The 25112-nt window shown below is 46.0% G+C and overlaps 1 protein-coding gene and 1 pseudogene across 1 annotated transcript in view; both read left to right on the top strand.

Moving 5' to 3' along the window:
• Positions 1-25112, top strand: part of LOC138645821 (zinc finger protein 585A-like) — a 48284-nt pseudogene that overhangs the window by 6738 nt on the left and 16434 nt on the right.
• Positions 9948-25112, top strand: part of LOC138645813 (oocyte zinc finger protein XlCOF7.1-like) — a 160105-nt gene continuing 144940 nt past the window's right edge. Inside the window, exon 1 of the mRNA XM_069735331.1 lies at positions 9948-10257. The gene's annotated coding sequence lies outside the window, so the exon portion shown is untranslated. The remainder of the gene's footprint in view (positions 10258-25112) is intronic.

The raw sequence follows: 25112 nt of genomic DNA, 5'->3' as shown, positions 1-25112 counted from the left end.
TCACATCATGTAAATTACACCATTAGTCAGTTAATTTTAGCTCTTTGCTACACAATTTTCAATTTCAATGAATTTTTTTCTTTTTATATTTAGATAAATATAAGTATTAAGGTTATTTGACTCAAAAATCATATCAGTTATATTCTTGACAGGTGGTCGTACCAGCAGCTCCAATATCCAAAAAAGTATTGCACAAGACCCATATGAAGAACATGCTAACATCTCAGACATGGATCCTTTTAAAGTGCGATGTCCTTATTCATCACAGACTGTTATACAAAATAAAAGTCACAGAAGAAGTGTGGAAAATAAAAAAAGCTCCCACGAGGAAGAAGCTATTTTCATGTTCAGAATGTGGGAAATGTTTTTCAGATAAATTAACTCTTGTTAGACATGTGAGAATTCACACAGGAGAGAAGCCATTTTCATGTTCGGAATGTGGGAAATGTTTTGCAAAGAAATCACAACTTGTTACACACGAGAGAGTTCACACAGGAGAGAAGCCATTTTCATGTTCAGAATGTGGAAAATGTTTTACAAGGAAAACGACTCTTGTTTCACATGAGAGAGTTCACACAGGAGAGAAGCCATTTTCATGTTCGGAATGTGGGAAATGTTTTGCAAAGAAATCACAACTTGTTACACACGAGAGAGTTCACACAGGAGAGAAGCCATTTTCATGTTCAGAATGTGGAAAATGTTTTAAAAATAAAACTGCTCTTGTTTCACATGAGAGAGTTCACACAGGAGAGAAGCCATTTTCATGTTTGGAATGTGGGAAATGTTTTTCAGAGAAATCAAAACTTGTTACACATGAGAGAGTTCACACAGGAGAGAAGCCATTTTTATGTTCGGAATGTGGGAAATGTTTTTCAGATAAATCAACTCTTGTTAGACATGTGAGAATTCACACAGGAGAGAAGCCATTTTCATGTTCAGAATGTGGGAAATGTTTTTCAGATAAATCAAATCTTGTTACACATGAGGGAATTTACACATGAGAGAAGTAATTTTATGTCCTGAATGTGGGATATTTTTTTATTTAAAGTCTCAACTTGTTAGACATGAGGTAACTCACATTGGGGAAGAAGGCATTGTAATCCATTAGTGACCAAGCCTAGTTTTTGAAATTTGACATGTCACTTTTTGCAGTAATACCGATGGAATGTCTGATATCCCAGAAATTCTGAAAATATTTTTTTCCTTATATGTTGTGCTTTATTTTGGTAATAAATAAAAATATGCAATATTCCAGCTTTGAATGTTGTGATGCAGCGATAGCACCGTACGCAGTGAAACGGCAGTGACCCAAGCAAGTTCAGACAAAACATTCCTTTAATGTGTTACTTCACACAGTCCATTAGAAATACACAACACACGGCTTCTTCACCCAGACCATTGGAAATACACAGTGCACGGCTTCTTCACACAGTCCATTAGAAATACATAGTATACGACTTTAGTATGCAGTCTCTAATCAGGCCAGACTTCCCTTTGTCCAGTTTCCGTGGGCAACCGCACGCCGGTACCAAGACACTTTACTCACGCCGTGTACTGCACGCTTGATCGTCCAGATTGCAGCCGGGTAAACATAAGACAGCCAGAGACGCAGGGTGTCAGTCTCTTTTTTTTTTTTCTTTCGCCACGACATAACCCACTGACTGAGGGGATCCGTCCCTTGGAACAGGAAACCTACAGAGAGATAGAAAGGGGCAGCCCCCCTCGCTCCTCAGTTGGTTTCCTGTTCCTAGAAGGGAACCTGTGGAGAAAAGAGGATGCCTGGGCTGGATTGCCCCCTGTGAAGTTTTGTTAAGAGCAGCAGGGGTTTCGGTGCCAGAGGCAGCGTCGGGGGAGATTCTGTTTTAGTTCCTCCCTCATCTGATATACGTGAGGCCAGAACCCGGGTATGGACGTCCCGGCTCACGCAAGGAGGTTATGGTGCTGCCGGAGGATATTTCCAAAGGGGCACAGTCCTCCCCTTGACCGGAAAAGCCACCGGGAGACGCAGCGCAATGGCTGCCCTACCTGAGCAGGTCTGTGGGAGCTGCGTGTCATCTGGTCACGTCTCTTGTTCCAGCTGATCAGGGTGCTGCCGCAAGCGTGTTTAGGCAGAGCCCGTTTGTGATCGGGACGTGGCCGAAAGCAGGCTGGTGTGCGCGTGCGCAGTCAGCAAAGTTCCCCAGAAGTAGTTCGCAATACTTCTGGGGGTATTAGGGAGATGCACGTCGGGCGCATGCATGGAGGCACAGGACCCGGAAGTGTTGGAGCACTTCCGGGTAAGGAAAAAAAAAAAATGAGAGTCACTTAGGGGAAGCTACATAAAAACGCCGGCCTGTCAGTGTGCTGGTGCGCAGCAATGTCACCCCCAAGTGACCCTGTTTCACTCCCACTGGAGGAGCTAATGGTGCCTACACGCATCAGTAGCAGAAAGAGTGGTAGTGGACACTAAGCAGAGTAGTTCAACGTACAAAGCTGGAAAGGACAAGAAGTCCTGTGCCTTCGTCTTCGAGGCCGCTATCTTGCTGACAAGCTTCATTCTGTGAGTGTTATTGATCACACCTATCACACTCATGACCCCCTTTCTGTGTATCCTTAGGCTAAAAGGAATGAAAAATCCAAACATAAGGAATGCGCACTATGCTCCCAGTCCCTTCCAGACACTTATCCTAAGAGGTTATGTCAAATTTGTATTGGGAATACCATACAAGAGCAGGGTTCAGTAAGAACGGAGGACATCCAGTTAATGATCAGAGAAGAACTACAGTCCCTGGGGGGTTCTAGTATCGTGCGGAGATGATCCAGCAGAAAGTTCACTTCTCCCAGGGCTGAGTCCCCTTCGGACACCGGGGAGCTAAATTCAGATAAGTCCCGAGAGTCCTTATCCTCTGAGGAGGAGGAGCACACATGCTTTCCGATTAACAGTATTAACAATTTGGTCAAGTCGGTACGAGACGCTATGGGGTTGTCAGAGGTTAAGGAACCCCAAACTCCTCAGGAGATTATGTTTGCAGGTCTCTCCCAGCAGAAAGGCCAAGCATTTCCCGTTATCCCAGCGATAAAAGAGCTGGTAAAAAAGGAATGGAAAATACAAGGGCAAAGAGGCTTCATGCCCGCAAATTCTAAGCGGCGATATCCATTTGATGATGAAGATGTGGCCTCTTGGGCTAAAGCCCCCCAGGTAGATGCGGCAGTTGTCTCTACCTCCCGTCAGTCCTCCCTGCCGGTGGAGGATGCTGGAATATTAACTGATCCCATGGATCGTAAGTCAGATGCCCTTAAAAGATCCTGGGAGTCTTGCATAGGAGCATTCAAACCAGCAATATCGGCCACGTGTACTGGGAGGTCTATGCTGGTATGGTTAGACCAGCTAGAGCAGAATATTAAGAGCGGTATGTCCAGAGACATTATATTCTTCCAGTCCCTTAATTAGAGGTGCGGCAGCCTTATCCGACGCTTCAATTGACTCCGCCTAGTGGCCAGCACGGCGGGTCTAACCAATGCAGCCCGCCGGGCTTTGTGGTTGAAGGGATGGAAAGGTGACGCTCAAACCAGATCCAAGCTCTGCGCTAAACTCTGTCAGGGTGAGTACCAGTTTGGGGCAGTATTGGATGACATCCTGACCAAAGCAGGAGAAAGAAAAAAGGGTTTGCTAATCCATACGTTCCCTCCTACAGGAGGGCATTCAGGAAGCCGTCGTTTGGCAGGAAAAGAGATTATAAGGACCACTGGAATAATAGAGAGTTCAAGCAGAAGGGTACCCTGTTTAACAGATGCCCCTTCAAGTCTGGAGATAAGTCTAGATAACTCCACCCTACCGGTGCTAGGCAGACTACTCCATTTCTGCCATCAATGCAGAGAGATCACAGCTAAATCCTGGGCAATTAACATCATATCTGGCTTAAGATTAGAATTTGTTCGGAAACAATAACACAGCCCACGCAGTATATAACAGCCCATGCAGTATGTAACACAGCCCACGTAGTATATAACACAGCCCACGTAGTATATAACAATGTGGGCACCATAACCATGTTAAAAAAGAATTAAAATAAAAAATAGTTATGTACTCACCTTCCGGCGGCCCCGGATCCATCCCAGGCCTTTTGCGATGCTCCGTTCCTAGTAACGCCTTGCGGCAATAACCCATGATGATGTAGCGGTCTCACGAGACCGCTACGTCATCTGGGGTCATTGCCGCAATGCCTTCTTGGGACCGGAGCGTCGCGAGGAGCGGGAAAGGCTGCTGCGGAAGCCGTAAGGTGAGAATATGATTTTTATTATTATTTTTAACATTATATGTTTTTATTACTGATGCTGCATAGGCAGCATTAATCATACCTCCCAACCGTCCCGCATCCAGTGGGACTGTCCCGATTTTGACAGTCAGCCCTGCGATCACGGGCAGGACATTAGTTGTCCCGCACTGGTTGGGAGGTGTGTTATATCACCCGGTCAGCTCCCGGAGACCCTGCCCCCGCAGAGCAGCACACCACATATTGGCTGCTCTGTGCGCACAGGACCTGTGATGAGGTCACAGGATGGGAGGAGTCAGGGGTCACATGATCGGGAGGGCCTCCATGTACAGGACTCTGCTGGTTGTCACGGCGCTGGACGAGGGTAGGCGTATGTGTGAGGTCAGATGGCGTTTACAGAGTGGATGTAGCAGAGAGTGTGTACGAGGTGTATGGACCAGAGCAGTGTGTGAAAGGTGTATGGAGCGGAGTCGTGTGTGTAAGAGGTGTACGTGGCCATGTGTACGGAGTGCAGCCACGTGTGTACGAGGTCTACGGATCGTAGCAGCGTGTGAAAGGTGTATGGAGCGGAGTCATGTGTGTACGAGGTGTACGGAGCAGAGCCACGTGTGTACAAAGCGGAGCCGTGTGTGTGTACGAGGTGTACAGAGTGGAGCCATGTGTGTACAAGGTGTACGGAACGGAGCCACGTGTGTACGAGGTGTACGGATCGGATTCGTGTGTGTATGAGGTGTACGGAGCGGATGCTAGCTGTGTCGGATTGGAGCAGATATTGCTCCTCTCTGACACTGACTGGCACAGGAGACACGGAGAGGTCTTTATCAGTGGTGTATCACAGCTGCAGTCACGTAAGCAGTCAGCGGCGCAGCTGGATGACATCATTCAGCGCGGTGGGAGTGGAAGCTGCCGGCTGTTGCTAGGGAGCGCGGTGAAAAGTGTGTGTGTGTAGTGATGGAGAAGGTAATGATGGGGGAGGGGTAACCATGTGTGGCCATTATACTGTACCCAGCATCATGTGGGGCCATTATACTGTACCCAGCATCGTGTGGGCCATTACACTGTACAAAGCATCATGTGAGCCCATTATACTGTATGGACCATCATGTGGGGCTAGTATACTGTACGCAGCATCATGTGGGGCCATTATACAGTATGGAGCATTATGTGGCCATTATACAGTATGGAGCATCATGTGTGGCCATTATACAGTACGCAGCATCATGTGTGGCCATTATACAGTATGGAGCATCATGTGTGGCCATTATACAGTAAGGAGCATCATGTGTGGCCATTATACAGTATGGAACATCATGTGGAGCCATTATACAGTATGGAGCATCATGTGTGGCCATTATACAGTATGCAGCATCATGTGGGCCCATTATACTGTATGGAGCATGCCGTGGGGCCAGTACACTGTACGCAGCATCATTTGGGGCCATTATACAGTATGAAGCACTATATGTGGCCATTATACAGTATGGAGCATCATGTGTGGCCATTATACAGTATGGAGCATCATGTGTGGTCATTATACAGTATGGAGCATCATGTGGGGCTATTATACAGTATGGAGCACTGTGTGGCCATATTTTTTTTTTTTATAATTATTGTTTATGAAACATTGTGATCAGCAGTGCTAAATGGGTGTGGTTGGGGCGTGACTAATTGTGAAATGGATGTAGTCAGAGGCGTAGCCAAAATTTGCCGCAGCGCGCCACTAACTTTGTCCCTCTTTCCCTTCCTCAAATGTTGGGAGGTATGGCATTAATAGTTAAAAGTTGGTCACACTTACAGGGTTAATGGCAGCGTTAACGGACTGCTAAAATGCTATGTGGGCACTGACTGGAGGGGAGTATGGAGGGGGCACTGACTGGAGGGGAGTAGGGAGGGGCCAATTCGCCCCCAGCCGGCCGCGACCAATCAGCGACGCGGGATTTCTGTGACAGACGGAAGTGGACCTTAGACAATTATATTTATACTAGATGGTGGCCCGATTCTAACGCATCGGGTATTCTAGAATATGCATGTCCACGTAGTATATTGCCCAGCCATGTAGTATATTGCCCAGCCACGTAGTATATTGCCCAGCCACGTAGTACGTAGTATATTGCCCAGCCATGTAGTATACTGCCCAGTCACGTAGTATATTGCCCAGCCACGTAGTATATTGCCCAGCCATGTAGTATATTGCCCAGTCACGTAGTATAATGCCCAGCCACGTAGTATATTGCCCAGCCACGTAGTATATTGCCCAGCCACGTAGTATATTGCCCAGCCATGTAGTATATTGCCCAGCCACGTAGTACGTAGTATATTGCCCAGCCACATAGTATATTGCCCAGCCACATAGTATATTGCCATGTAGCCATGTAGACTATTGCCCAGTCACGTAGTATATTGCACAGCCCACGCAGTATATCGCACAGCCCGCGTAGTATACTGCACAGCCCACAGTATATCGCACAGACAACAAACCATGACGCAAATACAAAACGGAATCCTACATACCAAAAAAAAAACAAAACCACAAGGATCCCTAAAATATAACTTTTAATAGAAAAAGCTAAAACCACTATAGTTCCAACACCCCTTTGGCTCGACATGTTAATGCAGTACATGGGGGGGATCCTGGCTCTTTGGCATTTGTGGTTATTGAGGTAATTCCTCCTTCAGTTAGATCGGGGGGCTGGGACAGGAGAATTGTTCAACAAGAGACAAGGTGGATCTATTTGATGGGGTCTGTGAGTCCTTCTGGCCTCAATGAACAGCTGTCCTTCGTGAGCTTTATCTAACATTGTTGAAATTATATAATATTTCTGCCTGGGTTTATTGTTACCCTTGGAGAGACTAAATGGGTCTATTTGTGATATATTTTAGTTCCTTTTTTGTTTTTATGCTTGTTAATTGCATTGTATCGCCGTCTCATCTTATACACTGGGGTTTGCACTGAATTATATTGACTGCTGTGGTTGTTCAAGTGTTTTAGCCCATTACTTTCTGGTTTAAAAACATTTATCCATCTTGTATTTAATACCCCTACATTCAGTCCACTGGACGTTTATGCCCTGATTTTTAGGGCGAGATATACTTTCTTACACTTCTGTATGACGGCTATGAGTGATTTGTAGTCCGTCTGTCTGCTGTCTTGCTGCGCGCCAGTGTTACTTTCCTCTATAGGACATTGGAACCTGCGGGAGGTGAAGGGGCGGGGTTTGCCGTCCGGCCTTCCTGCTGTGCTGGGGCGCATCTGCGGTCCATGTGACGCGTGCACTGTCCCTGGCTGTATATTACGGCGCTATGGTTTGTGGGAGGATGAGGGGCGGGGATTTGCTGCCCAGCCTCCTGGCTACCCTGGAGCGCATTTGCGGTCCAAGTGACGCATGCGCTGTCCCTGGATGTCTGATTACATCTTGCTGATACGTCATCCATGTGGGCCAGAATGCATTGCGACCCAATGAGAAGCATTGTGGGCGCACGCCGGTGGGTGGAGACTAACCCCACGAGGCAGTGGAGCCGGTAAGATGGCAGGCTATATATAGTGTATTGATGAGCGGCATCTCACTACCCTCTCATTATTTGGACGGTCAATACCCCCTGATGAACCCCCGGCATTCCCACGGGTTTGGGGAAACGCGTCAAGTATTATAAGGGATGACATCCTGTATGGAGGCTTTCGTCTATGGCTAAATGGATATCCGTAGCACTACTGAGGGATTTCTGTGAATCGGATGAGTAAAAATGCTTTTTGTGGTTCTTAATGATTTATCTTGAGAGGATATTGCCATTGTAGCTACTAAATGACGCAGTGTGTGTATATCTCCTGGGATATGTATGTGTACTACACTCTGGGGCTACCACTCTGTGATAATTTTTTTGCTGCAAGTTGATTCAACAATACGGCTTCTTGCATTTAAGTAATACTGACCTCACTATTGTGTTATGGGTCAGTTTTGAGTGGTCCTCCATGATTGAGTATTTTTTTGCATAAATGGGACATCAATAATTCTCTCTTTTTTGCCCAAAATTGGTACAATATATACATTATTACCCTATTTAGGGTAATGGCTAAAGGAACTAATATGTTTTTTTTTGCTGAGTTTTGTCTTGCTTGATTTTTTTCATTTTTTTTTCATATTTTTCCTATTTTTTCTTATATTGGTTCTTGTTATTGAATAAAAATTATCTGCCTAGGCAGATTTTTGATCAGAAATCATGAGGAATCTGTGGGCCGTATATATATATATAGCTAGTCCTGTGAGTAATGTGGGCTGTGCATCCATAGGGTTAATCCCACTTTGTCTGATACTCTTCATTTTGGCCTACAAGGGTAATCCTTTTCTATGGAATGGCTGGCTCTTCATGATTACCCTATTTAGGGTTATTTGCTTATAAAACTGTTTTTGTTTTTTTGCTGTGTTCTGTTTTTTGATTTTTTTATTATATTTTTCACATACTTTTTGCTAATTTTTTATATTGCTTTCTTTTTTGGGTATTAAAGTACGTGTGATATTTAGTAGGGACTACAGGGAGTTTATAGGGCTATTAGGGCCAGTCTTCGTTGAGCGAGGGCGTCAACCGCAGAAACTTAGGGTGCCAACCTCTGCAGACAGGTAGTGGAGAGTAATAGGGGAATTGATAAGGTCAGTTAGTTCCTATTACATTTTTTCCTGTGGTTATTTATTTATTTATATATTTTTTCTATTTTTTGTTGATGTCCTCAATTTTGGAACTATAGTGGTTTTAGCTTTTTCTATTAAAAGTTATATTTTAGGGATCCTTGTGGCTTTGTTTTTTTTTAGTATATCGCACAGCCCACGTAGTATATCGCACAGCCACGTAGTATATAGCACAGCCACGTAGTATATTGCCCAGCCCATGTAGTGTATTGCACAGCCCGCGTAGTATATTGCACAGCCCGCGTAGTATATTGCACAGCCCACGAAGTATATTGCACAGCCCGCGTAGTATATTGCACAGCCCACGAAGTATATTGCACAGCCCACGTAGTATATCGCACAGCCAATGTAGTATATTGCACAGCCCACGTAGTATATAGCAATGTGGGCACCATATCCCTGTTAAAAAAAAGAATTAAAATAAAAAATAGTGATATACTCACCCTCCGTTGGCCCCTGGATCCAGGAGAAGCGGTTACCGACGCTCCTCGCGCGCTCCGGTCTCAAGAGTGCATTGCGGTCTTACGAGATGATGACGTAGCGGTCTCACGAGACCGCTACATCATCATCTCGCGAGATCGCAATGCATGGAGCGGTCACCGGAGCGTCGCGAGGAGCAGTAAAGGCCGGTTCTGGATGCGGGGGCGGACGGACGGTGGGTGTGAGTATATAACGATTTTTTTATTATTTTTAACATTAGATCTTTTTACTATTGATGCTGCATGGGCAGCATCAATAGTAAAATGTTGGTCACACAGGATTAATAAGAGAGTTAAGCGACTTGGATTTCCATGACAGAGGCCGCGACCAATGAATATCCGTGACAGACAGAAGGACAGAAAGACGGAAGTGACCCTTAGACAATTATATAGGTAGATAGATTATATGAACTTTATGACTCTGCAACCAAGCTTTATTAGCACTCCCTAACCAGACTCGGCAACGTGACAGCCATTGGGATTGCAGAACGTCATTCTGACGCTGCCGTCGCAGGCTGATGACATCATAAGACAAACTATAGCTGGGGTTCTTACAAGTAGTATCCCTCCGCTAAACTATATAGTCCCTCCCAATGCAAATCGCTTTACTGCAACGGATTAACGTACGAATAACGGAGATGGCGACGATTATTATTGGCGATCTGGGTTATTATTACATTGTGTGCGATTAGATTGGAAGGTTTTATCTGGGACGTAGAGAAGATCTCGTCACTCGCGCAATGGCTTCTGGGATGTGTGCTGCGCGGTAGACGGCGGAAGGTTCCAGTGCCCGTGTCTGGTGCTGGGGCGGAATGTCGCGCCTGTAGCTGTGCGGTGATCGCCACGGTGAGATTTATGGATGGCGCCTTCTGGGGGTGACGGGGATTTTCTGTTTCTCGTCCCCATATGATGTGATAATGCTGAGCGGGCGGGCGTGAGGCCGGAGCTCTCCCCGGGGCTGCAGCACCATCCTGCCCGGCTGTACAGGGGACGTGCTGGGGCCGGTGCCCGGGCCTCCTGGCCGGATCTCCCCCCACACCGCGCTGCTCCCACTAGATGGCGCTGTATTCCTCATAGTGTGAAGAAGGAAATGCTGCAGTAATAAGCGCCATCTAATCTGGAGGCCTCTCCTCACAGCTGTGGGCGGATATTAGCGGGGATTTGTTCTGTTTCACCGTCTGTTCTGTGCCCCATACACTGCGGCCATCTGCTAGTAATGTATTCTCCATGTGGGGGGCTAGAGCCTGATTATAGGGGTATTCCGGCTCCGAGATCCATATTGGGGCAGGAATAATATTAGCTAATACCTCCAATTAAAACTACTGCAGTATAGTTCTTCTGATTAGCTATGTCGCAGGGCATACCTCATGTGCAGGCATTGCAGTAGTGTAAGTATCCATGGCTACAACCACTTATGTAGTGAGTTGTTAGTGGTCATGATTAGAGTTGAGCGACTTTTACTTTTATCGGATCAAGTCGGGCTTCGCGAAACCCGGCTTTGTCAAAAGTCGGGTTGGGTGAAATCGGCCGATTATTGTGAAAAGTCGGGGGGCCGACTGAAACATGAAACCCAATGCAAGTCAATGGGGAATCAAAGTCGGCAGTGAGTGGAGGACAGGAAAACACCTACAATGTCCATTTTAATGCCAAAAACATCATTTCTTATTACTTAAGCTTGTCAATCTTAATTTACTTCATAATAATAGTTAGGCATTGAAAATTGGGGGTCATTTGGCTAAAGTTGTGGGGGGGTAGGGCTGGCTCAAGATTTTCGTGGGCCCAGGAAACGCAGAATACGTCATGGCGGTGGAGCAGGGAGAGGTAAGTATTTCAACTTTGCAAGTGCTGTGATCCTGAGCAAGCAGGGGGGGGCCATTAGTTGGCACTGGCACAGGGCCCCTCATAGTACGGTGGTGTGTTTGACGGCGGGTGGCGCCTCCCACTGGCAGAGACACTTTTGCGTACAATGGGGGGCCCTGTGCCAGTAATGTCGCCAACGAGTGTTTCCCCCCCCCACCTGATAAAGGAACCTGCACTTTCATCTGCACCTTCCTCTTTGTCCCCGTGTAAGGTGATATAGCATGTGGGAAGGGGAACCTGACTTTCAGCAGGGTCAGATTCTGACTGTAGAGTGCAAGGGGAATGTAGTGGTCTGGGTCAATGTACCAGCAGACTCATCTAGCAGTGGCTGGCCAATGGGCAGGATGAGGAGGAAAAACAGATATAGGCCCAAATAATAAAGTGGGCTAAATGCAGTTCAAAACTGGTCACAGGACTAAACTGGCGGCATTGCTTTGTTCAGTGGAGGACAACTATAATGACGGCTGACACAGCAGGCCCAAATAAGAAAGTGGGCTAAATGTCTGCCAATAAATTGTTCATAAATAAACAGGTGGCATAGCTAGGTACGGGGGTGGGCTCCTCTGCTGAGTAGCAGACAGTGGTAGTAGGCGCAAAGTATTAACTGGTCTAAATGGAGACCAGGCCCCTGTATATTTTAACTATCATCTATCATTTCAACAAATTTGTATTGGCAGTGCCATTGAAGGATTTAACAGCACAGACTACACAGTGGTGGAGCAGGGAGAGGTAAGTATTGCAAGTGGTGGAGCACTGTTCGAGCTGGGGGGGGGGGGAACACTCTCTCGTGGGCGGCGGTACTGACACGGGGCCCCTCATATTACGACGGTGTGTCTGACGTTGGTTGTGCACCACCACCGTCAGAGACACTTCATTGTGCAATGAGGGACCCTGTGCCAGTGCCGTCGCCCAAGAGTGGGCACACCCACCTGTCCAGGCAAACGGCACTCGCACGGGTGCTTGCGCCAGGTGGTGACCATGTCCCTGTGGGGGAAGTCAGCCCATTTAGGGAGGTATAAAAATGGCCTGTGGTAGACATTCAGCAGCTGCAAATAGAGGAAATGGAGAAGTCAGTAAGAGGAGGCCAAAAGCAAGACATTTTTTCAGGCAAGCTACGTGTCAGCAGGGAAAGGTGGGGCAAAATAATTTGAAATCCATGATTGGTTCATTTTTATGAAGGTTAGATCATCAATATTCTGGGTAGCCAGACTGGTCCTTTTTTCGGTCAGTATTGAACCAGCAGCACTGAAGACTCTTTCTGATAGCACACTAGCAGCAGGGCAAGCAAGCTCCTGTAATGCATATTCTGCCAATTCAGGCCAAGTGACTATTTTAGATGCCCAGTAATCAAAGGGGAATGACCTGTGAGGGAGAACATTGATAAGGGAGGAAAATAAGTTTGTAACCATACTGGACAAATGCTGTCTCCTGTCACTTTGAATCGATGCAGCAGTACCTGTCGTGTCAGCGGTCATTGCGAAATCACTCCACAACCTGGTCATGAAACCCCTCTGTCCAACGCCACTTCGGATTTGTGCACCTCTAACACCTCTGCCATGTTGCCCCCTACGGCTCGTGTGAGAACCATCACCGCCGCTGTGTGCTGGGAATGCCTGAACCAAACGGTCTACAAGAGTTGCTTCTTTGGTAGCCAATAGTTGCTCAATGTTCTCATGTGACATGATATTTTGTAATTTTCCTTTATATCGTGGATCCAGGAGGCAGGCCAACCAGTAATCGTCATCGGTCATCATTTTGATAATGCTGGGGTCCCTTCTTAGGATACGCAAGGCATACTCAGCCATGTGGGCCAATGTTCCAGGTGTCAATTCACTGCTTGTGCTGGGTTGAGGAGCACTTTCTTGCAAATCAACATCACTTGTGTCCCGCAAAAACCCTGTATCTGACCTTGCAACGCCACCAGTTTCTATTGCCCCCTGAGAAGCATCCTCCTCCCATAAATATTCATCCCCATCATCATCCTCCTCTTCGTCCGCCACCTCGTCCCGGAGAGTTCCCTGAGCAGACAATGGCTGACTGTCATCAAGCCTTCCCTCCTCCTCGGCTGCAGACGCCAGCTCCTTAATGTGCGTCAAACTTTGCATCAGCAGACGCATTAGTGTGATGCTCATGCTTATGATGGCGTCGTCTGCACTTACCAGCCGTGTGCATTCCTCAAAACACTGAAGGATTTGACAGAGGTCTTGTAGCTTTGACCACTGCACACCAGACAACTCCATGTCTGCCATCCAAGTGCCTTCCCGTGTATGTGTATCCTCTCACAAATTAATTACAGCACGCCTCTGTTCGCACAGCCTCTGAACCATGTGCAGTGTGGAGTTCCACCTTTTTGCAACGTCGATTATTAGGCGGTGCTGGGGAAGATTCAGCGATCGCTGATGGTTCAGCATACGGCTGGAGTGTACTGGTGACCGGCGGATGTGCGAGCACAGTCTTCGCACCTTCAGAAGCAGGGCTGGTAACTCCGGATAACTTTTGAGGAAGCACTGCACCACTAGGTTCAAGGTGTGAGCCAGGCAAGGTTTGTGTTTCAGTTCTGAAAGGGCTATGGCAGCCATAAAATTCCTTCCGTTATCGCTGACTACCTTGCCTGCCTCCAGATATGCACTGCCCAGCCATGACTGAGTTTGTTGCTGCAAGTACTCGGCCAGTACTTCCGCGGTGTCTGTCGCCCAAACACTTCATTTGTAACACAGCCTGCTGACGCTTACCATTAGCTGTTCGATAATGGGACACCTTATGTGCAACACTGGCAGCTGCGGATGTAGTGGTCGTGCGACGGCGCTCTGTGGACGAGCTTTCGCTTCTGGAGAAGGAGGAGGGGTGGCGAACGCTTACAGCCAACTGTTTCCTAGACCGTGGGCTAGGCAGAACTGTCCCCTGTGGACCCTGCATCCACCACATTAACCTAGTGCGCCGTGATGGACACGTAACGTCCCTGGCCATGCCTACTGGTCTATGCATCTGTTGTGAGGTGCACCTTTCCACTGACTGATTGCCTCAGTGCATGGACAATGCGGTCTTTGACATGCTTGTGGAGGGCTGGGGTGGCTTTTCTCGCAAAGAAGTGCCGACTGGGAGGTCATAGCGTGGTACTGCGTAGGCCATCAGGTCTTTGAAAGCTTCGCTTTCAACCAACTGAGAGGATGAGTACTTTCTTTTCCTAACGAGTCTCTTGTAGGGTGAGCTGGACTAGAGAGCTGCATATGGTGGAACTAGCGGTGGGGGTGATGGACATGGCGGATTGAGAGAGGGTTGGTGATGGTATTCTTGATGTTGGCCTACATACAGTGTTTCCTACCAAGAACCTTGTGATTCCCTGACAGCTTTGGCCCTGCGACGATACCTCCACATTTGCTGCTGGTGGTGTCCTAACCGGTGGGCTTACAGTGAGGGAAGCAATGTAGCGTTGCTGACTACCTTCATTCTGAGCAGGTGCACCAACGGTACGGGACGTTTGGTAGTTAGTCCAGGCTTGCAAGTGCATGCTGATTAAATGTCTAAGCATGCACATTGTATTTAAATTTTGAAGATTCTTCCCTCTGCTAAAGGTCTTTGAGCATTTCTTACAGATAACTTTTGTCTGATCATTCGGATCTTGGTTAAAAAATTGCCACACTGCACTCTTCATACTATGGAATACCTTTTCAGGCATTGCACGCTGTGCTACTTTCACCAGATGGCCACGCTGTCCTAAAACTGTTTTTGTTTTTGACAAACGCTTTTGGCCTGATACGGGCCTGCCAGATGACATCTGTTGAGATGTGGATGGCTGCTGCGGATCATCCTCCGCTTCTGAGCTACTGGCAGCGGCACCTTCTTCCCACAATGGCTGCCAATCTGGGTCAACAACTGGGTCATCTATCACCTCCTCTTCATTGTCTTGTGCACCTTCCTCTGTGTCACCGTGTAAGGTGCTATAGCGTTCGGGACGGGGCACCATAGTCTCATCAGGGTCAGATTCTGGCTCAGTACACTGCGAGGGCAATGTAGTGATCTGAGTCAATGGAACAGCATAGTAATCTGGCTGTGGCTGTGCATCAGTTGCCTCCATGTCCGATTCATCTTGTAATGGGCAGTTAACAATTTCCCTTTCTAACCCAGGCACGGTATGTGTAAAGAGCTCCATGGAGTAACCTGTAGTGTCGCCTGCCGCATCCTTCACTTTTGGTTTGGGTGAAGGACACAAGGAAACGTCTTTTTCCTGACCGGGAGCATCCCCTGACGACTCGCTTCTTTTATATTTGGAACTTTCTGAAGAGGAGGCGAAAGAGCTAGAGGCTGAGTCAGCAAGGAAAGCCAAAACTTTTTCCTGCTGCTCCGACTTTAAAAGCTGTTTTCCTACTCCCAGATAAGGGAGACTTCGAGGCCTTGTGTAGCCAGACGATGACGCTGGCTCAACACCTCCAGCCTTTGGTGTTATTGTGCTTTTGGCACTACCACCAGATGCACCACCACCATCAGTACCAGCTGGCAACCTCTGCCCACGGGCTCTTCCACCAGACTTCCTCATTTTTTTTTGAAAATCTAACCAAAATAACAACCGTTATATGGTACTGTAAAACAAGGTAGAAGGTGTATGTAAACTTGTTGAAAATTTAAATCTCCCTTTTTTTATGGGAGACTGAACGAAAACTCAGGCCCTGTGCATAAAACAACACAATGTAAGTGGCAGAAAGTGGCTGGCTGATATACGACAAACTAACAGGACTGAAGTATATCCACTTTGTGAGAATTTGAATCTCCCTTTTTTGGGGGGGAGACTGAAACAAAACTCAGGCCCAGTGTATATAACAACGCAATCTAAGTGGCAGAAAGTGGCTGGCTGATATAAAACAAACTAGCAGGACTGAGGTATATCCACTTTGTGAGAATTTAAATCTCCCTTTTTTTTGTGGGGGGAGACTGAACCAAAACTCAGACCCTGTGTATAAAACAACACAATGTAAGTGGCTGGAAGATATATGAAGAACTAAGGGTACCGTCACACTAAGCGACGCTGCAGCGATACCGACAATGATGCCGATCGCTGCAGCGTCGCTGGAGAGCTGTCACACAGAGAGCTCTCCAGCGACCAACGATCCCGAGTTCCCCGGTAACCAGGGTAAACATCGGGTTACTAAGCGCTGGGCCGCGCTTAGTAACCCGATGTTTACCATGGTTACCAGCGTAAACGTAAAAAAAACCAAACACTACATACTTACCTTCAGCTGTCTGTCCTCCGGCGCTCTGCTTTCCTCTGCACTGTCAGCGCCGGTGACGTCACCGCTGTGCTTTCCGGCTGGCTGGCGCTGACACAGGATGCAGGAGGAGTGCAGAGAAGCAGAGTGCTGGGGACAGACAGCTGAAGGTAAGTATGTAGTGTTTGTTTTTTTAACGTTTACGGCCCTGCGCTTAGTAACCCGATGTTTACCCTGGTTACCAGTGAAGACATCGCTGGATCGGTGTCACACACGCCGATTCAGCGATGTCAGCGGGAAGTCCAGCGACGAAATAAAGTTCTGGACTTTCCTCAGCGACCAACGATCTCCCAGCAGGGGCCTGATTGTTGGTCGCTGTCACACATAACGATTTCCTTAACGATATCGTTGCTACGTCACAAAAAGCAACGATATCGTTAACGATATCGTTATGTGTGACGGTACCTTAACAGGACAGAAGTATATCCACTTTGTGAGAATTTGAATCTCACTTTTTTGGGGGGAGACTGAACCAAAACTCAAGCCCAGTGTATAAAACAACACAATGTAAGTGGCAGAAAGTGGCTGGAAGATATACAACAAACTAACAGGACTGAGGAGTTTTCACTTTGAGAATTTAAATCTCCCCTTTTTGGGGGGGAGACTGAACCAAAACTCAGGCTCTGTGTATAAAACAACACAATGTAAGTGGCTGGAAGATATATGAAAAAATACAAGCACTGTAGTACAATTTCAATCTCTCTACAATGATCTCAGGACAAGTATGGCAGCAATAAAAAGGACTGCTGCACACAAGTGTGGAGTGGACAAATAAACGAGAACTGTGCAGAAAGAGCAACAGGATTTTTGCTTTTAAAAAAGCGGTTGGTTTGCACAGCAGCGTGCAAACAGCAATGCAGCTATCAGGGAGCCTTATAAGGCAGCCTAATAAGCTACAGAGCTGATGCACAAAAATATAGCCTCCACTGTCCCTGCAAAGAAAAGTTGGTGTTGGACAGTGGAAATTGCTACAGCACAAGCGGTTTGGGGGTTAATCTTCCCTCCCTAACTATATCCCTTCTTCTGATGAAGCTGCAGCAACCTCTCCCTATGCTACGATCGGCAGAAGTAAGATGGCGGCCGGCGTGCACGCCCCTTTATAGCCCCTGTGATGCCGCAGAAAGCAAGCCAATCACTGTCATGCCCTTCTCTAAGATGGTTGTGACCGAGACCTATGTCATCACGCTGCCCACACTCTGCGTCATCCTTCATTGGCTGAAAAATGGCGCTGAACGCGTCATACGAAACGCGACTTTGGCACGAAGATCACCAACCTCATGGCTGATCCCACACTAGGATCGGGTCGGGTTTCATGAAACCTGACTTTGCCGAAATTCGGCGATTTTTGAATTTGTCCGATCCGTTTCGCTCAACCCTAGTCATGATATTATTATTCCATATACTATATATTGGGATAGGATCCTGGAGATGGGAGTACACCTTTTAACCCCTTCATGTCCCTAGCTTTTTTCCGTTTTCTTTTTACCCTCCCCTCCTTCCAAGAGCCATAACTTTTTTTATTTTTCCGTCAATATGGCCATGTGAGGGCTTATTTTTTGCAGGACTAGTTGTTCTTTTGAACAACACCATTGGTTTTACCATGTCGTGTACTAGAAAACGGGAAAAAAAAATTCCTAGTGCAGTGAAATTGCAAAAAAAGTGCAATCCCACACTTGTTTTTTGTTTGTCTTGTTTGCTAGGTTCACTAAACGCTAAAACTGACCGGACATTATGATTCTCCAGGTCATTACGAGTTGATAGACACCAAACATATACATAAATAAACATCAGCCGTAATTCACAAAAAAATGGCGACTCAACCATAAATGCTACAAGGATAGGAGAACCATGAGTCAAATAGTAGCCAGCAAGGTAGACCAAAAATACAAAATTTATTGAAAACACATAATTACCGTATACATAGTATTACCATATAAAAAAGAGTGACAGATTCGTGACTAAATCCATTGATACAGTAATGACCTAAAAGCACAGTCTGGGACAGTGACACAATGTATTACCAATACATGAACAACAGCAAATATGCTGCTAGCAAGTGCACATAAACGTATTTACTGGTATCAAACGGCCTAACTTAATAGTGTGAGCACATGAAGTGCTATCATAATGGCCATGAACCAGTGTGCAAAAAATGCAGTTAGACAAGGTTTAATTACCCATGTGGAGTGAAGTAGGGGTCCCGGCTGGATCCTGGTCACATACCCCAACGCGCGTTTCGCGTTCAAAAGTCGTTGCTTCCTCAGGGGGTGTGGCTTAATCAAGATCCCAGTCCCATATAAATAGTGGTCACATCCGATCATCTGACAAGGTGAAAATAGCGCGTGCGCATGCGTGAACCGCACGCAGAGACTCACTGATGCGTTCCAGGCCTCAAGTCCTAGGTTCTTTTTTAACTAAGTGGAAAAAAATCCAAACTTTGCTAAATAAAAAAAAATTTGGTCAATTTTCCAGTACCCGTAGCATCTCCATTTTTCGTGATCTCGGGTTGGGTGAGGGCTTATTTTTTGTGTGCCGAACTGATGATTTTAATTATACCATTTAGGTCCATATACGTTCTTTTGATCGCCTGTTATTACCGTAAATTTTAATGCAATGTCACGGCGACCAAAAAAACGTAATTCTAACGTTTCAATTTTTTTTTTCCTTACTACGCCGTTTAGTGATCAGGTTAATCTTTTTTTATTGATTAGGCGATTCTGAACGTGGCAATACCAAATATGTGTAGGTTTGAATTTTTTTTAATTGTTTTATTTTGAATGAGGCGAAGGGGGGGTGATTTAAACTTTAATATATTTTTTATTTTTTTTTCATATTTTTTAAAACTTTTTTTTGTGTAACTTTTGCCATGCTTCAATAGCCTCCATGGGAGGCTAGACGCTGGCACAACTTGATCGGCTCTGCTACATAGGAGCGATGCTCATATCGCTCCTATGTAGCTGAATTACAGGCTTGCTATGGGCGCCGACCACAGGGTGGTGCTCACAGCAAGCCGGCATCAACAGCCATAGATGTCTTCAATAGACCTCTGGTTGTCATGCCGACGCATCGCTGACCCCCAGTCACGTGTCACAAGTGCCACCGATGCGCTCACTTCCGGCCCGATAGCCGGAAGCGCCAGTTAAATGCCACTGTCAGCGTTTGACAGCGGCATTTAACTTCTTAATATCGGCGGGTGAATTGTGATTCCACCCGCCGCTATTGCGGGCAGATGTCAGCTGTTCAAAACAGCTGACATGTCCCGGCTTTGATGCAGGCTCATCGCCGGAGCTGTCAGAAAGGGGTTAAAGTGAACTTGTCATTAGATTAATTCTGCCTGAACCACAAGCAGCATAAGTATAGCTATATAATTGCAGCCAAGTATATTTTACTCTAAAATGCTGCTGCGTTTCTGACACTATCTAGTTTGACTCCACCCAGCTTCAGATGATTGACAGGTCTCTCCCTATGTACGCACATGAGACCTGTCAATCACCTGGATCAGGCTGGGGACCGCATCAAAGTCGGTTTCTCAAATGGCTTCTCAAGCAAAGGAGGCGATTCGTCAAAGTATTGTTACAAATCGGATGGTCAAAAAAAATAAAATTGTGACATTTGGCGTCCTCACTCCATTGTATCCCAGCTCTGAAAAAGTGGGATTGGGTGGGGACGTGGCTGCCCCCACTCGTCAAATTTATGACTTGTAGCGGTCGCTTCACCACAAGTCTTACTCAAGCAGGGACTGGAGTAAGATTTGCGGTGAGGTGCACACTGCAAATCTGAAAATTTCTGGTTCTGATAAATCGGAGCTAATAATAATACCATATATACTCAAGTATAAGCCCGGGTATGCATTGTCCCCTCATAGCTGTCCTGGTATGCATGGCTCCTTATCCCTTATCCTTGTATGCATGGCTCCACCATCCCTGTCCTGGTATGCATGGCTCCCCGTCCTTGTATGCATGACTCCCCTGTCTCTGTCCTTGTATGCATGTTTCCTATTAGAAAACAAACATCCTACTTACTTGCCTGCCCGTCCTCGCAGCATCCCATTCCGGTTCCTGCAGCTCTTCCTGCCGAGCGATCACATGGCCCCGCTCATTAAGGTAAAGAATATGCTCTCCACGCCTATGGGAGAGGAGAGGCATGCATATTCATTACCTTAATGAGCAGGGCCATGTCATGTCATCACTCGGACAGAAATGCTGCTGATGCCAGAACCAACGAGATGCAGCGAGGGCGTACAGGAAGGTGAGTAGAATGTGTGCTGAAGCTGGCGGATGTCACTGTGCGCTATAAGGCTATGTGCACACGCTGCGGATTTTGCTGCGGAACTGCAGCTGCGGTTCCGCAGCAGTTTCCCATGCGTTTACAGTACAATGTAAACCTATGGGAAATGCAATCCGCAGTGCCCACTGCGGAAAAAAACTTGCGGAAACGCAGCGTTTTATATTCCGCAGCATGTCAATTCTTTGTGCGGATTCCACTGCGGTTTACACCTGCTCCTCAATAGGAGTCCGCAGGTGTAAAACCGCAGTGAAATCCGCACTAATTCCGCAGTAATAGTAACAGGCACTGCGTTTTACCTGCGGATTTCAGAAATCCGCTGTGGAAAAATCCGCAGTGCTCCAAAATACGTGTGCACATACCCTTAGAGAAATGAAGATTTGTTTCTCTTTTTAACGGCACAGTTACCGCCGTCGGCTCATGCCCCTGTGACCCGCCGCTCCCCCTCCCCTGCCTGCCCTCTAGCACAATTGACTAGTGTATAAGCTGAGAGAGGGGGTGGGCGTTTTCTGCACAAAAAAAATGTGCTGAAAAACTCGGCTTATACACCAGTATATTATATACGGTAATAATAGTCTTTATTTTTATATAGTGCTAACATATTCCGCAGCGCTGTACAGTTTGCACACATTATCATCGCTGTCTCCCATGGGGCTTACAATCTACATTCCCTATCAGTATGTCTTTGGAATGTGGGAGTTCATGCAGCCCAGGAATTTACAGGAACTGGAGGCTTTTTGCCAAGTAGAGTGGGCAGCTTTACCATCTGAGAAAATAAAGACCCTCATCCACAACTACCACAAAAGACTTCAAGCTGTCATTGATGTTAGAGGGGGCAATAAATGATATATTTTTTTTTATTTAACCCCTTTACCCCCAAGGGTGGTTTGCACGTCAATGACCAGGCCAATTTTTACAATTCTGACCACTGTCCCTTTATGAGGTTATAACTCCGAAACGCTTCAACGGATCCTGGTGATTCTGACATTGTTTTCTCGTGACATATTGTACTTCATGATAGTGGTAAAATTTCTTTGATAGTACCTGCGTTTATTTGTGAAAAAAACGGAAATTTGGCGAAAATTTTGAAAATTTCGCAATTTTCAAACTTTGAATTTTTATGCAATTAAATCACAGAGATATGTCACACAAAATACTTAATAAGTAACATTTCCCACATGTCTCCTTTACATCAGCATAATTTTGGAACCAATTTTTTTTTTTGTTAGGGAGTTATAAGGGTTAAAAGTTGACCAGCAATTTCTCATTTTTACAACACCATTTTTTTTTAGGGACCACGTCTCATTTGAAGTCATTTTGAGGGGTCTATATGATAGAAAATGCCCAAGTGTGACACCATTCTAAAAACTGCACCCCTCAAGGTGCTCAAAACCACATTCAAGAAGTTTATGAACCCTTCAGGTGTTTAATAGGAATTTTTGTAATGTTTAAATAAAAATGAACATTTAACTTTTTTACACAAAAAATTTACTTCAGCTCCAATTTGTTTTATTTTACCAAGGGTAACAGGAGAAATTGGACCCAAAAAGTTGTTGTCCAATTTGTCCTGAGTACGCTGATACCCCATATGTGGCAGTAAACCACTGTTTGGGCGCATGGGAGAGCTCGGAAGGGAAGGAGCGCAGTTTGACTTTTCAATGCAAAATTGACAGAAATTGAGATGGGACGCCATGTTGCGTTTGGAGAGCCACTGATGTGCCTAAACATTGAAACCCCCCACAAGTGACACCATTTTGGAAAGTAGACCCCCTAAGGAACTTATCTAGAGGTGTGGTGAGCACTTTGACCCACCAAGTGCTTCACAGAAGTTTATAATGCAGAACCGTAAAAATAAAAAATCATATTTTTTCACAAAAAATATATTTTTGCCCCCAATTTTTTATTTTTCCAAGGGTAAGAGAAGAAATTGGACCTCAAAAGTTGTTGTCCAATTTGTCCTGAGTACGCTGATACCCCATATGTGGCAGTAAACCACTGTTTGGGCGCATGGGAGAGCTCGGAAGGGAAGGAGCGCAGTTTGACTTTTCAATGCAAAATTGACAGAAATTGAGATGGGACGCCATGTTGCGTTTGGAGAGCCACTGATGTGCCTAAACATTGAAACCCCCCACAAGTGACACCATTTTGGAAAGTAGACCCCCTAAGGAACTTATCTAGAGGTGTGGTGAGCACTTTGACCCACCAAGTGCTTCACAGAAGTTTATAATGCAGAACCGTAAAAATAAAAAATCATATTTTTTCACAAAAATTATATTTTTGCCCCCAATTTTTTATTTTTCCAAGGGTAAGAGAAGAAATTGGACCTCAAAAGTTGTTGTCCAATTTGTCCCGAGTACGCTGATACCCCATATGTGGCAGTAAACCACTGTTTGGGCGCATGGGAGAGCTCGGAAGGGAAGGAGCGCCGTTTGACTTTTCAATGCAAAATTGACAGGAATTGAGATGGGACGCCATGTTGCCCCCCACAAGTGACACCATTTTGGAAAGTAGACCCCCTAAGGAACTTATCTGGATGTGTGGTGAGCACTTTGACCCACCAAGGGCTTCACAGAAGTTTATAATGCAGAGCCATAAAAATAAAACAAAATTTTTTTCCCACAAAAATTATTTTTTAGCCCCCAGTTTTGTATTTTCCCTAGGGTAACAGGAGAAATTGGACCCAAAAGTTGTTGTCCAATTTGTCCTGAGTACGCTGATACCCCATATGTGGGGGGGAACCACCGTTTGGGCGCATGGGAGGGCTCGGAAGGGAAGGAGCGCCATTTGGAATGCAGACTTAGATGGAATGGTCTGCAGGCGTCACATTGCGTTTGCAGAGCCCCTAATGTACCTAAACAGTAGAAACCCCCCACAAGTGACACCATTTTGGAAAGTAGACCCCCTAAGGAACTCATCTTGATGTGTTGTGAGAGCTTTGAACCCCCAAGTATTTCACTACAGTTTATAACGCAGAGCCATGCAAATAAAAAATATTTTTTTTTCCACAAAAATTATATTTTAGCCCCCAGTTTTGTATTTTTCCAAGGTTAGCAGGAGAAATTGGACCCTAAATGTTGTTGTCCAATTTGTCCTGAGTACGCTGATACCCGATATGTGGGGGGGAACCACCGTTTGGGCGCATGGGAGGGCTCGGAAGGGAAGGAGCATCATTTGGAATGCAGACTTAGATGGATTGGTCTGCAGGCGTCACATTGCGTTTGCAGAGCCCCTAATGTACCTAAACAGTAGAAACCCCCCACAAGTGACCCCATATTGGAAACTAGACCCCTCAATGAACTTATCTAGATGTGTTGTGAGAACTTTGAACCCCCAAGTGTTTCACTACAGTTTATAACGCAGAGCCGTGAAAATAAAAAATCTTTTTGTTTTCCCACAAAAATTATTTTTTAGCCCCCAGTTTTGTATTTTCCCAAGGGTAACAGGAGAAATTGGTCCACAAAAGTTGTTGTCCAATTTGTCCTGAGTACGCTGATACCCCATATGTTGGGGTAAACCCCTGTTTGGGCACACAGGAGAGCTCGGAAGGGAAGGAGCACTGTTTTACTTTTTCAACGCAGAATTGGCTGGAATTGAGATCGGACGCCATGTCGTGTTTGGAGAGCCCCTGATGTGCCGAAACAGTGGAAACCCCCCAATTATAACTGAAACCCTAATCTAAACACACCCCTAACCCTAATTCCAACGGTAACCCTAACCACACCTCTAACCCTGACACACCCCTAATCCCAACCCTATTCCCAACTGTAAATGTAATCTAAACCCTAACCCTAACTTTAGCCCCAACCCTAACTGTAGCCCCAACCCTAACCCTAGCCCTAACCCTAGCCCTAACCCTAGCCCTAACCCTAGCCCTAACCTTAGCCCTAACCCTAGCCCTAACCCTAACCCTAGCCCTAACCCTAGCCCTAACCCTAACCCTAACCCTAGCCCTAACCCTAGCCCTAACCCTAGCCCTAACCCTAGCCCTAATGGGAAAATGGAAATAAATACATTTTTTTTTATTTTTCCCTAACTAAGGGGGTGATGAAGGGGGGTTTGATTTACTTTTATAGCGAGTTTTTTAGCGGATTTTTATGATTGGCAGCCGTCACACACTGAAAGACCCTTTTTATTGCAAAAAATATTTTTTGCAATACCACATTTTGAGAGCTATAATTTTTCCATATTTTGGTCCACAGAGTCATGTGAGGTCTTGTTTTTTTGCGGGACGAGTTGACGTTTTTATTGAAAACATTTTTGGGCACGTGACATTTTTTGATCGCTTTTTATTCCGAT

This window comes from Ranitomeya imitator, chromosome 7 (genome assembly GCF_032444005.1).
Source record: "Ranitomeya imitator isolate aRanImi1 chromosome 7, aRanImi1.pri, whole genome shotgun sequence".
NCBI lineage: Eukaryota > Metazoa > Chordata > Amphibia > Anura > Dendrobatidae > Ranitomeya > Ranitomeya imitator.
This window is presented reverse-complemented; position numbering and strand designations above follow the sequence as displayed.